Source organism: Schistosoma haematobium, chromosome ZW, assembly GCF_000699445.3.
Source record: "Schistosoma haematobium chromosome ZW, whole genome shotgun sequence".
NCBI classification, from domain to species: Eukaryota; Metazoa; Platyhelminthes; class Trematoda; order Strigeidida; family Schistosomatidae; genus Schistosoma; species Schistosoma haematobium.
The window spans coordinates 73,199,686-73,214,706 of NC_067195.1; positions in this window are offsets into that span (position 1 = coordinate 73,199,686).

Sequence of the window (15,021 nt, forward strand, 5' to 3'; positions counted from 1 at the left end):
GCGACTGAAGGAGGAAGGATAGAACACAAATCTCTATAGCGAATCCCTTCAGATTTGATATTGTGTCTCGTGAAATAATGCTCTAGTTGAGCAAACCACAACTCAGGATCACTACGATCAAATTCTGGAAGTCGGGATTTCGTAGTCATAACAGTGTCTATCTCCACTGGTGACAAATCATCCAGATTATGGGTTTCTATTGAGTCTGACATGAGGTATGTGACAAATATAGCAATAAAGTTAGCACGAAAAAATGGTTTCTGTAACACGAATAACTTAAGGTAATTAAAAAAAAGAAAAAAACTATTTATATATCCAACTTAGTTTACGGATAATCAGGTCTACTTTTACGATTGAGTACAAAAAATATAATATTGATAACAAAAATGAGGTTAAATTTGTGTTCAAAAGGGCTCACCAATTTCGTGTCTATAGGTAACCCTCGTGCTATTGATAGAAGAAACCAGACAAGTAGTGAATAGGTCTTTATTTCTATCTTCGCGCAGTCACAGTGGAGCGTGGGATTATCTGTTCAGACAAACAAGGGCTCTCAACATTCAATATAAGATAATAGGGAATATAACGCCTATACAAAATAAGGAAGTGAATGAATACCTGAACAATACTGTTTTGGCATATGCTTGGTTGTTTGGGGTCAACTCTTAACCAAACAAGCTAAGCTGTTACAAGGTCTTGTTTAACTATCACCACAACCTAGGACCTCGTTTGAAAAAATATTCTTGCGTTATGTCCTCGTAATTTAGAGAGGATGATGCTCTCTTAGGATTTGTTTTTAAAAGAGCCACCGTAAAGACATTTAAACAATGGAGTAAGCTACACGGTCTCTGAATTGGAGCTCTTAGCCTACAAACTGTGTAGTTTAGAAAGGTAAGGGGGATACGGTCATGATGTATCATATCTCCCATAGTTCTCTACGCTTGACACGTCTCAATAATAAATCAAACTTGGAAGGACGCTCACTCAAGTTAGAGCACTAGAAAGCAAGTAAGAAAGTCAGTGGAAACTCTCTCGCAGTTCGAATCAAAAAGTTTTAGTATATTTGACCGAAAGCCACAGTAGTGCCATCTTCAACTGAATCTTTTAAAAGATGGCTCGGTGATTACTTTGGCTCTGTAGGTACTAAAGGCGATAATGTACTGTTGTACATTTATGGTCCACTTCGATATTAGTAATACTGTAGTAGTAGGCAACCCTAAAATTGCAGATTTGTTATGATGTAAATGCCTAATCTATAAGATCATACGTGCAAGAAACATCATTGTCTACACCAACTCATCGCATCGTAACCATCACGATATGATAGAGAAAAAAACTTGGGCTAGATATAGAACAATATATTCAATATGAATAAAAGGAATAAGACAATACTCAAGAGTGACCACACCTACAAGGCCAAGCCATGCCACCCGATTAATCAATTTATTGGATTCCTTCCTTCCGCCTTCTCTATCGTTAGGTTTCTTTCCGCGTTAAATGTTGAATATTTATTTTCCCAGTTGTCTCGTGTTCGGCTTTGAGGATTGTGTAATTAGGGCCCAATGCTACTACGATGTCGTTGTCAAGTCACTCTACCTTTCCATTTCGAAAGAACATACTTCTCTGTAGCCAATATAGCTCCCTTACTATTCAGACACATTCTGAGAGACAAATAGTACACTTGTTCTACATAGCGAACTCAAATCAGAAGAACAAAGGCCCAAGGGCCTGCGTCAGTTTTTTCTAGCAAGTTTCCAAGGGATTTAAACCTCTCGAATAAGCCAATCAAAAACGTGAATACGACTTTCCTGGTGGTAGGTTTATTACTCGTTGAAAAAACTTGTACATCGATATTATTTTGTCCGTTTTTAACCTCCGAACTCGTTCGTTGTGTACTCTTATTTCTTAGTATTCTATACATCAAAGTCAGGTCGCCGCTTAATTGCCACCACCACAGTGCAGATGTGTGGTATTACTGAAAACACACTGTGTACTGTCAGCTAAGATTTCAGGAATCTCATAGTTTTCTGACCTCTATGCTTCCCCTAGAATATTCAATCCACATTTGAAACAACACGCATTCATGATCTGTTTAGAGAAAGAGGAATACTTCTGGCATTATGTATAATAAACACATCCCTTTTACCTCCGTAGTTTAGAAGAAGAGGATGTACTCCAACACGAGAGCTCTTATGGATTTTCTCCACCTAACTGGCGTTATGAGGACAAAATTCCTTTATCACATAGGCGAACATGATTAAGAAAATATCTTGAGCAAGAGCTGATAATAATTTTAAATGTTTGAAGGATAATTTTTACATGAGGTTCTTGAGAGAACCTGTTGGTGCGTATGTATGCTCGTACGCGTACTAAATCGTTGGTGCATATATTGTTAAGGCAGTATTTTTGTTAATTTTTACGTCGAAAAGTGACGCCTTGTCTCACCCTTAAAACTCTAGTTGCTATTTTTGAAACGCTTTATTGCAAATATCATCTTCGGTACTGTGAATGGCAACCTAAATAATTAGAATAAGAATACTATGTGCAACTGAGCTTTTTCAATAGTGTACAACATGTGTTTTTAGTGGCCTATTGATCTGACTGCGATCCTAAAAAGCGAATGAATATACGACGGATATGAATCTCCCATATAACTTCGTATTCTACACCTAGGTTGACCCCTTTTGTGACGATGGCAATAAGATACCAAATATGAACTTATTTGGATGAATTTAGTTGTCATTACCAAGGTTTGACCTAGTAATTTCCAATGAGTCAAGCAAATAAACTGTGTCAAGTCTCTGTGATAAAGCGCTACTCAATATTTGCAGCCAAACAAAATAAGCTAAAGACATGCCATATAGTAAGCCATACACACACGCTCAAATAAAAACAGTCAAGGTTTATAAGCAAACACTTAGCAAGGTCGAATGTGGCACAAGGAGAATAAATTATTTGGTCGGTCCGGAAGCTAGAATTGCAGAATGATGGTTCAGTTCGGGATTGGTACTTATGTTTGTTACCATTATAATAGAACTAATCCAAAAATTAAATAAGAACTTTCGTCTATATATTTGAACGAATAGTTTCACAATATTTGGGCGCCAACAATTGTAGGTTTGTCATTATATGACTACCTAGTCTACAAAATCTTACATGGAAGTCACATAATCGTCTGTACTAACTCATCCTATTCTGACATCAGCAATATGATGTCCAGTACTTCTGATAAACACATGTGAACTGAGAAGATAGTAATATATCTAATGTGGAAAGGTATGAATTACACAAAATGACCACGCTTGCAAGGCTGGGTCATCCCATACTGATCAATTTCTCCAGTGTTCACCATTTTTGACTTTATCTAATTGTTACTTGTCGAATGTAGATCTTTTCATTGATTATATGCTCGTGTAGTTACAAATCAATACCACAGCAAAATAACCCGTATGAGCTTGACATATTATTAAGCATCACATACCCACGCCTTGGAAAGGATTATAGGTGCTCTAATGTAAAATACTGTTAATCTGTGTTCACACGACAAGTTACTGAACTACTACTGGTAAATAAACTTGATTTCATTCTACACAAAGCTGAATGTTAATCTAACTGTAAACAAATCATATAAAAAGTGGCGTTTTCCCAAAACATTTGCGTCTTTCAACTTGTGTTCAGTTTGCCATTTAGATTCAGCATGAGGTTATTTTAAGCGGCTGGGAAATCGAATCGAAATTTCATACAATGCGACTTACCAACCTCCATTTTGGCTCCAGATGAAATTGTGATCTTTTTGTTCACTTACCGTTTTGTTCTTTTTAATGAGTATTGTTATGGACTTCTCTGATTTTGAATTATTGCCTCTTTAGCTGATTAAACAAAATTGCCGTACAATTGTAAGATAATCTCCTTAGATTATCTGTGTACTCCCTATCCGACAAGCTAGTAATTTACATATCTTGGAGGTTTAATTACTGTGTTTTTTGCATTAAAACCCTATGTGGAGTTTTGGGCTGTTGACTTCTGCGTAATCAAATTATCCATATCCATATCCGATTTATATATCCTTCAGCAAGTAACTACTCCGTGGTATTCTTGCAATCCAACGGCCTCATATGTTCTAGATTTTGGTTTTTTGGATTTTTTCTGGATAGCTCTTTTGGCTCCGTCTCTGATGGTAATATTCTGACGGCCATTTGTAATACTCATATTTATAATGCTCATTAATAAAGCCTCACTTAACCCAACCGATGTGTTATAAGATGAGTTTATAACATTTGGCTGAAGGTTGTATGGAATCCAAACTACAATAATTTGAACTCAAGATGTGACCGATTAAAGACGCGAAAGTTATAAACTCTTTTCAGTTGGGTTCTAAACGATTTGATATGTTATCAGATTTTTTCTGTCTACTTGCATCATTCTATAACCTTGTATATTTCATTCTAGTATTCTTGGTGCCCATGAAAGTGTGACATTACTCTGTCATTTTGGTTAGGCTACCGTAATTTTGTGGTAGTTTTTCTAAGTCTCGTTCTGTAGTGTGAATTTTTAGTGGCATTGGACAATAGCCACACAATCCACAAAGCTGTGAACACGAGACTACTCAGAAAATAGATATTCAACATTTAACGCGGAGAAATACCCAACAATGGAGAAGGCGCGAACAATGAATAGAATGGACTGGATTTGATCGGATAGCATGGCTCGGCCATGCAGGCGTGGTCCATCCGAATATTACCTTATATCTTCTATTCATATTAAATATATTGTTCCTTCTCTAGCCTAACCTTGTTCTACATCATGTATTGGTAATTGATACGATACAGTGAGTTGGTGTAGTCGATGATGTGACTTCCACGTAAGATCTTATAGATTAGGCAGTTATATCATGACAAATCTACAATTTTAGGATTAGGTCTATTATTAGAGCAGTACTAATATCATAGTAGACCATAGTTCAACATTGGTGAGCCCAACTAAAGAAACGCGACCTATTATTGTTAATCCTTATTTTACATTAACTTTCTCAATCGGTTTTTATTTTTGTACATCCAGTATTCTAATAATCCTTTGAATAATGGTCACATATATTATCGTAATGTTATATCTATTAGTTCACATAACTTACTAGCTCAATCGGTAATAAAAGTTGATCATCTATATCAACTAATTAGCTTTGATGGTTCGTTAACAAGCTTTAATAGCATTTACCTGCTTCAGCGACATAGACTTGTTTAAACATCAAGCTCTAGCAAATATGACCTGTAAATAGCGTAAATATGCATTGACTAACAATGCAATTAAGGAATAAATAGTTATCTGGATCTAATTCTTAGTGTCCCTTCGCCTAACACCTCATCCTGTTTTAAACTATGCACTATCCTGTAATATCTTTTCTTCCGACCACTGCCTGCCTAATTTCATATTCTCGAGTTCCATTGCCAAACAACAAGGATGACACTTCTCCAAAAAAAATACGGTGAGTTCCAGCTATAAGTTTTCTGCAATCATAAGTTCATTTTAGATGGCTCATTCAGTGGCACACACAATTATCTGGATTCATTCAGTTGTTCTGATCAGAGCGAGTCCCAAAACCTCAACAACATCAAGCACCCTGGAAGTGATTGCCATACTGCATGTTTTATTCTGGATACTTTTGGATCATTACTACTCCTCACGAATGGCGTTATATATGTCGTCCACTGAATAATCTAATTTTCAAAAACAACCCAGGCGAGTTCAACTATTTTACTTGATGATTTTTTTACTTAACATGTATATGTTTTCCGGTTCCTTTTGCTATATATTTGTAAGTGTCCCTAGGCTAAATGCAGTAACTTCTTATGGAATGTCTATAACGCATCATATTCCTGCCTGAAGTTTCATAAGCAGTCTTGACTTTAAAGTTACTTTCCCTGGTCATGTTCATTATTTTTAAATTGTCATATACGTCAACAACCTGCATGTTAACCTGGCCCATACATACGTTACACTATATCTCCATGTCTTGTAAATTTAGAAATCATCTGGATCGCCTTTAACATTTATCAATAAACCCATCATAGTAGCAGCCTAAAATGCGGACATAGTTTAGATAATTAGATTACAAATTTAGGTACTATCAACGGCACTAGTCAAATAACTAAATCCCCAGATAGCTGTTGACTAAACAAACGTTTAAAACCAAAACTGCGTAGCCTACTAGAATTAACACTAAACGAATATTTCTGAATTGAAAATTATAATATAATTAGGCGTCTCGGATTCTTTAACGTTACAAATTTCTGATAATTTCGAATCACCTAAAGCAACAATACCTATTTTTCCACTGACTAATCCTCAATCAACACTATAACTAGTTAAATTTAATAGTTTCAGGATATCGTCATAAAGCATTGTCATGACTTGACAATCACGTAATATGACTGATAAAATTAATGAAACTATTAACGAAATCGGTCAACAAATTGACTTATAATTACCGTTAAATGGTGTTGTTTTCTTGGTATCTTCATCCATCACAGATGATTACAGTATGTTTCTCTCTCAGTTGCTCATTCAGTAAATATCTCAAAACCTTGTCAGTTTAATTAATGGTTTAGCGACACAATCATGCATGCAAATAATCAGTATAAGCAGTCGAGCAAATCTCCTGCAAACTGAAAACATCAATGTCGAATTTACCCCAACACTGACTAAGGTTCAAGCCATTATCATGGACATGAGTTGGGAGTGTACTCCCCCTGGTTACAACTTATGTTCTCCCTGATAATCACATGAGCATCACTCACTATTAATCATCTTGTAAAAACTTAGCTAAATACATCTTGCAGCACCACATCACTTCGTCATATGACACAGGCCTAACTGATTTTAATAACTTATAACCACTATATCTCAATTAAATCGTATTCCGCCTTATGATAAACTGCATACTTGCAACTGACTTGTATGCCCAATCAGCCGGCAAGTATAAATATAAATAAATAGTCTGCCCCAGATCAGAACATTGAGTCTAGAGCATGTCTCTTACGAATACACTCATGTTTAACGATTTGTTCCCAGCTATCTGTCCAAAATTCATATAATTATCACTCATGTATTTAAATTTTGTTTTGATAACCATTCATGTGTATTAGTAGTATTACTAAATTCTATCACGGTCAAGTAAAAATGAGGCTGAGAAAATCTCCACGTAACTAAATAAACCGTATCAAACTAACTGGAACACTAGTTGGAATTCTTCTCCACGTTAATACTTTTGTTCTTTCAGTTAGCCTACTAATACAGATGCAATTAGAAACCACATATGGACAGGTTACCGGCATAATTGTAAATTGATTTCATAAGTTAAACCAAAACTAATACTAATATTAACATTTCTAAAAATATTGATTATTTTAATATTTCTAAACACAAAATAATTACTACCTATAAGTTAAGTTATTAACACGCATCGTTTTATTATAATTATTGTAACCCCATTTTTTTATAGCTCAAATAATCTTCACCCAAATTTTCATTTCAAGCGTTTTAAGCATGAAGGCAGATATTTTAAAATTATTACATGTATTTCCCGACCAGGTGCTGCCGCCTTCTTTTTGATTTATCTTTCAGCTTACCAATACCCGGAGGATTCTTATTATCCTTGGTAACCTCCGGCGCGCGACGATCCCATCCAATTTGGTATCGAACCAACATCACGTTGATTCTGGTGGGAAAGTAGTGTAGTGGCATTGGACAATAGCCACACAATCCACAAAGCTGTGAACACGAGACTACTCAGAAAATAGATATTCAACATTTAACGCGGAGAAATACCCAACAATGGAGAAGGCGCGAACAATGAATAGAATGGACTGGATTTGATCGGATAGCATGGCTCGGCCATGCAGGCGTGGTCCATCCGAATATTACCTTATATCTTCTATTCATATTAAATATATTGTTCCTTCTCTAGCCTAACCTTGTTCTACATCATGTATTGGTAATTGATACGATACAGTGAGTTGGTGTAGTCGATGATGTGACTTCCACGTAAGATCTTATAGATTAGGCAGTTATATCATGACAAATCTACAATTTTAGGATTAGGTCTATTATTAGAGCAGTACTAATATCATAGTAGACCATAGTTCAACATTGGTGAGCCCAACTAAAGAAACGCGACCTATTATTGTTAATCCTTATTTTACATTAACTTTCTCAATCGGTTTTTATTTTTGTACATCCAGTATTCTAATAATCCTTTGAATAATGGTCACATATATTATCGTAATGTTATATCTATTAGTTCACATAACTTACTAGCTCAATCGGTAATAAAAGTTGATCATCTATATCAACTAATTAGCTTTGATGGTTCGTTAACAAGCTTTAATAGCATTTACCTGCTTCAGCGACATAGACTTGTTTAAACATCAAGCTCTAGCAAATATGACCTGTAAATAGCGTAAATATGCATTGACTAACAATGCAATTAAGGAATAAATAGTTATCTGGATCTAATTCTTAGTGTCCCTTCGCCTAACACCTCATCCTGTTTTAAACTATGCACTATCCTGTAATATCTTTTCTTCCGACCACTGCCTGCCTAATTTCATATTCTCGAGTTCCATTGCCAAACAACAAGGATGACACTTCTCCAAAAAAATACGGTGAGTTCCAGCTATAAGTTTTCTGCAATCATAAGTTCATTTTAGATGGCTCATTCAGTGGCACACACAATTATCTGGATTCATTCAGTTGTTCTGATCAGAGCGAGTCCCAAAAACCTCAACAACATCAAGCACCCTGGAAGTGATTGCCATACTGCATGTTTTATTCTGGATACTTTTGGATCATTACTACTCCTCACGAATGGCGTTATATATGTCGTCCACTGAATAATCTAATTTTCAAAAACAACCCAGGCGAGTTCAACTATTTTACTTGATGATTTTTTTTACTTAACATGTATATGTTTTCCGGTTCCTTTTGCTATATATTTGTAAGTGTCCCTAGGCTAAATGCAGTAACTTCTTATGGAATGTCTATAACGCATCATATTCCTGCCTGAAGTTTCATAAGCAGTCTTGACTTTAAAGTTACTTTCCCTGGTCATGTTCATTATTTTTAAATTGTCATATACGTCAACAACCTGCATGTTAACCTGGCCCATACATACGTTACACTATATCTCCATGTCTTGTAAATTTAGAAATCATCTGGATCGCCTTTAACATTTATCAATAAACCCATCATAGTAGCAGCCTAAAATGCGGACATAGTTTAGATAATTAGATTACAAATTTAGGTACTATCAACGGCACTAGTCAAATAACTAAATCCCCAGATAGCTGTTGACTAAACAAACGTTTAAAACCAAAACTGCGTAGCCTACTAGAATTAACACTAAACGAATATTTCTGAATTGAAAATTATAATATAATTAGGCGTCTCGGATTCTTTAACGTTACAAATTTCTGATAATTTCGAATCACCTAAAGCAACAATACCTATTTTTCCACTGACTAATCCTCAATCAACACTATAACTAGTTAAATTTAATAGTTTCAGGATATCGTCATAAAGCATTGTCATGACTTGACAATCACGTAATATGACTGATAAAATTAATGAAACTATTAACGAAATCGGTCAACAAATTGACTTATAATTACCGTTAAATGGTGTTGTTTTCTTGGTATCTTCATCCATCACAGATGATTACAGTATGTTTCTCTCTCAGTTGCTCATTCAGTAAATATCTCAAAACCTTGTCAGTTTAATTAATGGTTTAGCGACACAATCATGCATGCAAATAATCAGTATAAGCAGTCGAGCAAATCTCCTGCAAACTGAAAACATCAATGTCGAATTTACCCCAACACTGACTAAGGTTCAAGCCATTATCATGGACATGAGTTGGGAGTGTACTCCCCCTGGTTACAACTTATGTTCTCCCTGATAATCACATGAGCATCACTCACTATTAATCATCTTGTAAAAACTTAGCTAAATACATCTTGCAGCACCACATCACTTCGTCATATGACACAGGCCTAACTGATTTTAATAACTTATAACCACTATATCTCAATTAAATCGTATTCCGCCTTATGATAAACTGCATACTTGCAACTGACTTGTATGCCCAATCAGCCGGCAAGTATAAATATAAATAAATAGTCTGCCCCAGATCAGAACATTGAGTCTAGAGCATGTCTCTTACGAATACACTCATGTTTAACGATTTGTTCCCAGCTATCTGTCCAAAATTCATATAATTATCACTCATGTATTTAAATTTTGTTTTGATAACCATTCATGTGTATTAGTAGTATTACTAAATTCTATCACGGTCAAGTAAAAATGAGGCTGAGAAAATCTCCACGTAACTAAATAAACCGTATCAAACTAACTGGAACACTAGTTGGAATTCTTCTCCACGTTAATACTTTTGTTCTTTCAGTTAGCCTACTAATACAGATGCAATTAGAAACCACATATGGACAGGTTACCGGCATAATTGTAAATTGATTTCATAAGTTAAACCAAAACTAATACTAATATTAACATTTCTAAAATATTGATTATTTTAATATTTCTAAACACAAAATAATTACTACCTATAAGTTAAGTTATTAACACGCATCGTTTTATTATAATTATTGTAACCCCATTTTTTATAGCTCAAATAATCTTCACCCAAATTTTCATTTCAAGCGTTTTAAGCATGAAGGCAGATATTTTAAAATTATTACATGTATTTCCCGACCAGGTGCTGCCGCCTTCTTTTTGATTTATCTTTCAGCTTACCAATACCCGGAGGATTCTTATTATCCTTGGTAACCTCCGGCGCGCGACGATCCCATCCAATTTGGTATCGAACCAACATCACGTTGATTCTGGTGGGAAAGTAGTGTAGTGGCATTGGACAATAGCCACACAATCCACAAAGCTGTGAACACGAGACTACTCAGAAAATAGATATTCAACATTTAACGCGGAGAAATACCCAACAATGGAGAAGGCGCGAACAATGAATAGAATGGACTGGATTTGATCGGATAGCATGGCTCGGCCATGCAGGCGTGGTCCATCCGAATATTACCTTATATCTTCTATTCATATTAAATATATTGTTCCTTCTCTAGCCTAACCTTGTTCTACATCATGTATTGGTAATTGATACGATACAGTGAGTTGGTGTAGTCGATGATGTGACTTCCACGTAAGATCTTATAGATTAGGCAGTTATATCATGACAAATCTACAATTTTAGGATTAGGTCTATTATTAGAGCAGTACTAATATCATAGTAGACCATAGTTCAACATTGGTGAGCCCAACTAAAGAAACGCGACCTATTATTGTTAATCCTTATTTTACATTAACTTTCTCAATCGGTTTTTATTTTTGTACATCCAGTATTCTAATAATCCTTTGAATAATGGTCACATATATTATCGTAATGTTATATCTATTAGTTCACATAACTTACTAGCTCAATCGGTAATAAAAGTTGATCATCTATATCAACTAATTAGCTTTGATGGTTCGTTAACAAGCTTTAATAGCATTTACCTGCTTCAGCGACATAGACTTGTTTAAACATCAAGCTCTAGCAAATATGACCTGTAAATAGCGTAAATATGCATTGACTAACAATGCAATTAAGGAATAAATAGTTATCTGGATCTAATTCTTAGTGTCCCTTCGCCTAACACCTCATCCTGTTTTAAACTATGCACTATCCTGTAATATCTTTTCTTCCGACCACTGCCTGCCTAATTTCATATTCTCGAGTTCCATTGCCAAACAACAAGGATGACACTTCTCCAAAAAAATACGGTGAGTTCCAGCTATAAGTTTTCTGCAATCATAAGTTCATTTTAGATGGCTCATTCAGTGGCACACACAATTATCTGGATTCATTCAGTTGTTCTGATCAGAGCGAGTCCCAAAAACCTCAACAACATCAAGCACCCTGGAAGTGATTGCCATACTGCATGTTTTATTCTGGATACTTTTGGATCATTACTACTCCTCACGAATGGCGTTATATATGTCGTCCACTGAATAATCTAATTTTCAAAAACAACCCAGGCGAGTTCAACTATTTTACTTGATGATTTTTTTACTTAACATGTATATGTTTTCCGGTTCCTTTTGCTATATATTTGTAAGTGTCCCTAGGCTAAATGCAGTAACTTCTTATGGAATGTCTATAACGCATCATATTCCTGCCTGAAGTTTCATAAGCAGTCTTGACTTTAAAGTTACTTTCCCTGGTCATGTTCATTATTTTTAAATTGTCATATACGTCAACAACCTGCATGTTAACCTGGCCCATACATACGTTACACTATATCTCCATGTCTTGTAAATTTAGAAATCATCTGGATCGCCTTTAACATTTATCAATAAACCCATCATAGTAGCAGCCTAAAATGCGGACATAGTTTAGATAATTAGATTACAAATTTAGGTACTATCAACGGCACTAGTCAAATAACTAAATCCCCAGATAGCTGTTGACTAAACAAACGTTTAAAACCAAAACTGCGTAGCCTACTAGAATTAACACTAAACGAATATTTCTGAATTGAAAATTATAATATAATTAGGCGTCTCGGATTCTTTAACGTTACAAATTTCTGATAATTTCGAATCACCTAAAGCAACAATACCTATTTTTCCACTGACTAATCCTCAATCAACACTATAACTAGTTAAATTTAATAGTTTCAGGATATCGTCATAAAGCATTGTCATGACTTGACAATCACGTAATATGACTGATAAAATTAATGAAACTATTAACGAAATCGGTCAACAAATTGACTTATAATTACCGTTAAATGGTGTTGTTTTCTTGGTATCTTCATCCATCACAGATGATTACAGTATGTTTCTCTCTCAGTTGCTCATTCAGTAAATATCTCAAAACCTTGTCAGTTTAATTAATGGTTTAGCGACACAATCATGCATGCAAATAATCAGTATAAGCAGTCGAGCAAATCTCCTGCAAACTGAAAACATCAATGTCGAATTTACCCCAACACTGACTAAGGTTCAAGCCATTATCATAGACATGAGTTGGGAGTGTACTCCCCCTGGTTACAACTTATGTTCTCCCTGATAATCACATGAGCATCACTCACTATTAATCATCTTGTAAAAACTTAGCTAAATACATCTTGCAGCACCACATCACTTCGTCATATGACACAGGCCTAACTGATTTTAATAACTTATAACCACTATATCTCAATTAAATCGTATTCCGCCTTATGATAAACTGCATACTTGCAACTGACTTGTATGCCCAATCAGCCGGCAAGTATAAATATAAATAAATAGTCTGCCCCAGATCAGAACATTGAGTCTAGAGCATGTCTCTTACGAATACACTCATGTTTAACGATTTGTTCCCAGCTATCTGTCCAAAATTCATATAATTATCACTCATGTATTTAAATTTTGTTTTGATAACCATTCATGTGTATTAGTAGTATTACTAAATTCTATCACGGTCAAGTAAAAATGAGGCTGAGAAAATCTCCACGTAACTAAATAAACCGTATCAAACTAACTGGAACACTAGTTGGAATTCTTCTCCACGTTAATACTTTTGTTCTTTCAGTTAGCCTACTAATACAGATGCAATTAGAAACCACATATGGACAGGTTACCGGCATAATTGTAAATTGATTTCATAAGTTAAACCAAAACTAATACTAATATTAACATTTCTAAAAATATTGATTATTTTAATATTTCTAAACACAAAATAATTACTACCTATAAGTTAAGTTATTAACACGCATCGTTTTATTATAATTATTGTAACCCCATTTTTTTTATAGCTCAAATAATCTTCACCCAAATTTTCATTTCAAGCGTTTTAAGCATGAAGGCAGATATTTTAAAATTATTACATGTATTTCCCGACCAGGTGCTGCCGCCTTTTTGATTTATCTTTCAGCTTACCAATACCCGGAGGATTCTTATTATCCTTGGTAACCTCCGGCGCGCGACGATCCCATCCAATTTGGTATCGAACCAACATCACGTTGATTCTGGTGGGAAAGTAGTGTAGTGGCATTGGACAATAGCCACACAATCCACAAAGCTGTGAACACGAGACTACTCAGAAAATAGATATTCAACATTTAACGCGGAGAAATACCCAACAATGGAGAAGGCGCGAACAATGAATAGAATGGACTGGATTTGATCGGATAGCATGGCTCGGCCATGCAGGCGTGGTCCATCCGAATATTACCTTATATCTTCTATTCATATTAAATATATTGTTCCTTCTCTAGCCTAACCTTGTTCTACATCATGTATTGGTAATTGATACGATACAGTGAGTTGGTGTAGTCGATGATGTGACTTCCACGTAAGATCTTATAGATTAGGCAGTTATATCATGACAAATCTACAATTTTAGGATTAGGTCTATTATTAGAGCAGTACTAATATCATAGTAGACCATAGTTCAACATTGGTGAGCCCAACTAAAGAAACGCGACCTATTATTGTTAATCCTTATTTTACATTAACTTTCTCAATCGGTTTTTATTTTTGTACATCCAGTATTCTAATAATCCTTTGAATAATGGTCACATATATTATCGTAATGTTATATCTATTAGTTCACATAACTTACTAGCTCAATCGGTAATAAAAGTTGATCATCTATATCAACTAATTAGCTTTGATGGTTCGTTAACAAGCTTTAATAGCATTTACCTGCTTCAGCGACATAGACTTGTTTAAACATCAAGCTCTAGCAAATATGACCTGTAAATAGCGTAAATATGCATTGACTAACAATGCAATTAAGGAATAAATAGTTATCTGGATCTAATTCTTAGTGTCCCTTCGCCTAACACCTCATCCTGTTTTAAACTATGCACTATCCTGTAATATCTTTTCTTCCGACCACTGCCTGCCTAATTTCATATTCTCGAGTTCCATTGCCAAACAACAAGGATGACACTTCTCCAAAAAAAATACGGTGAGTTC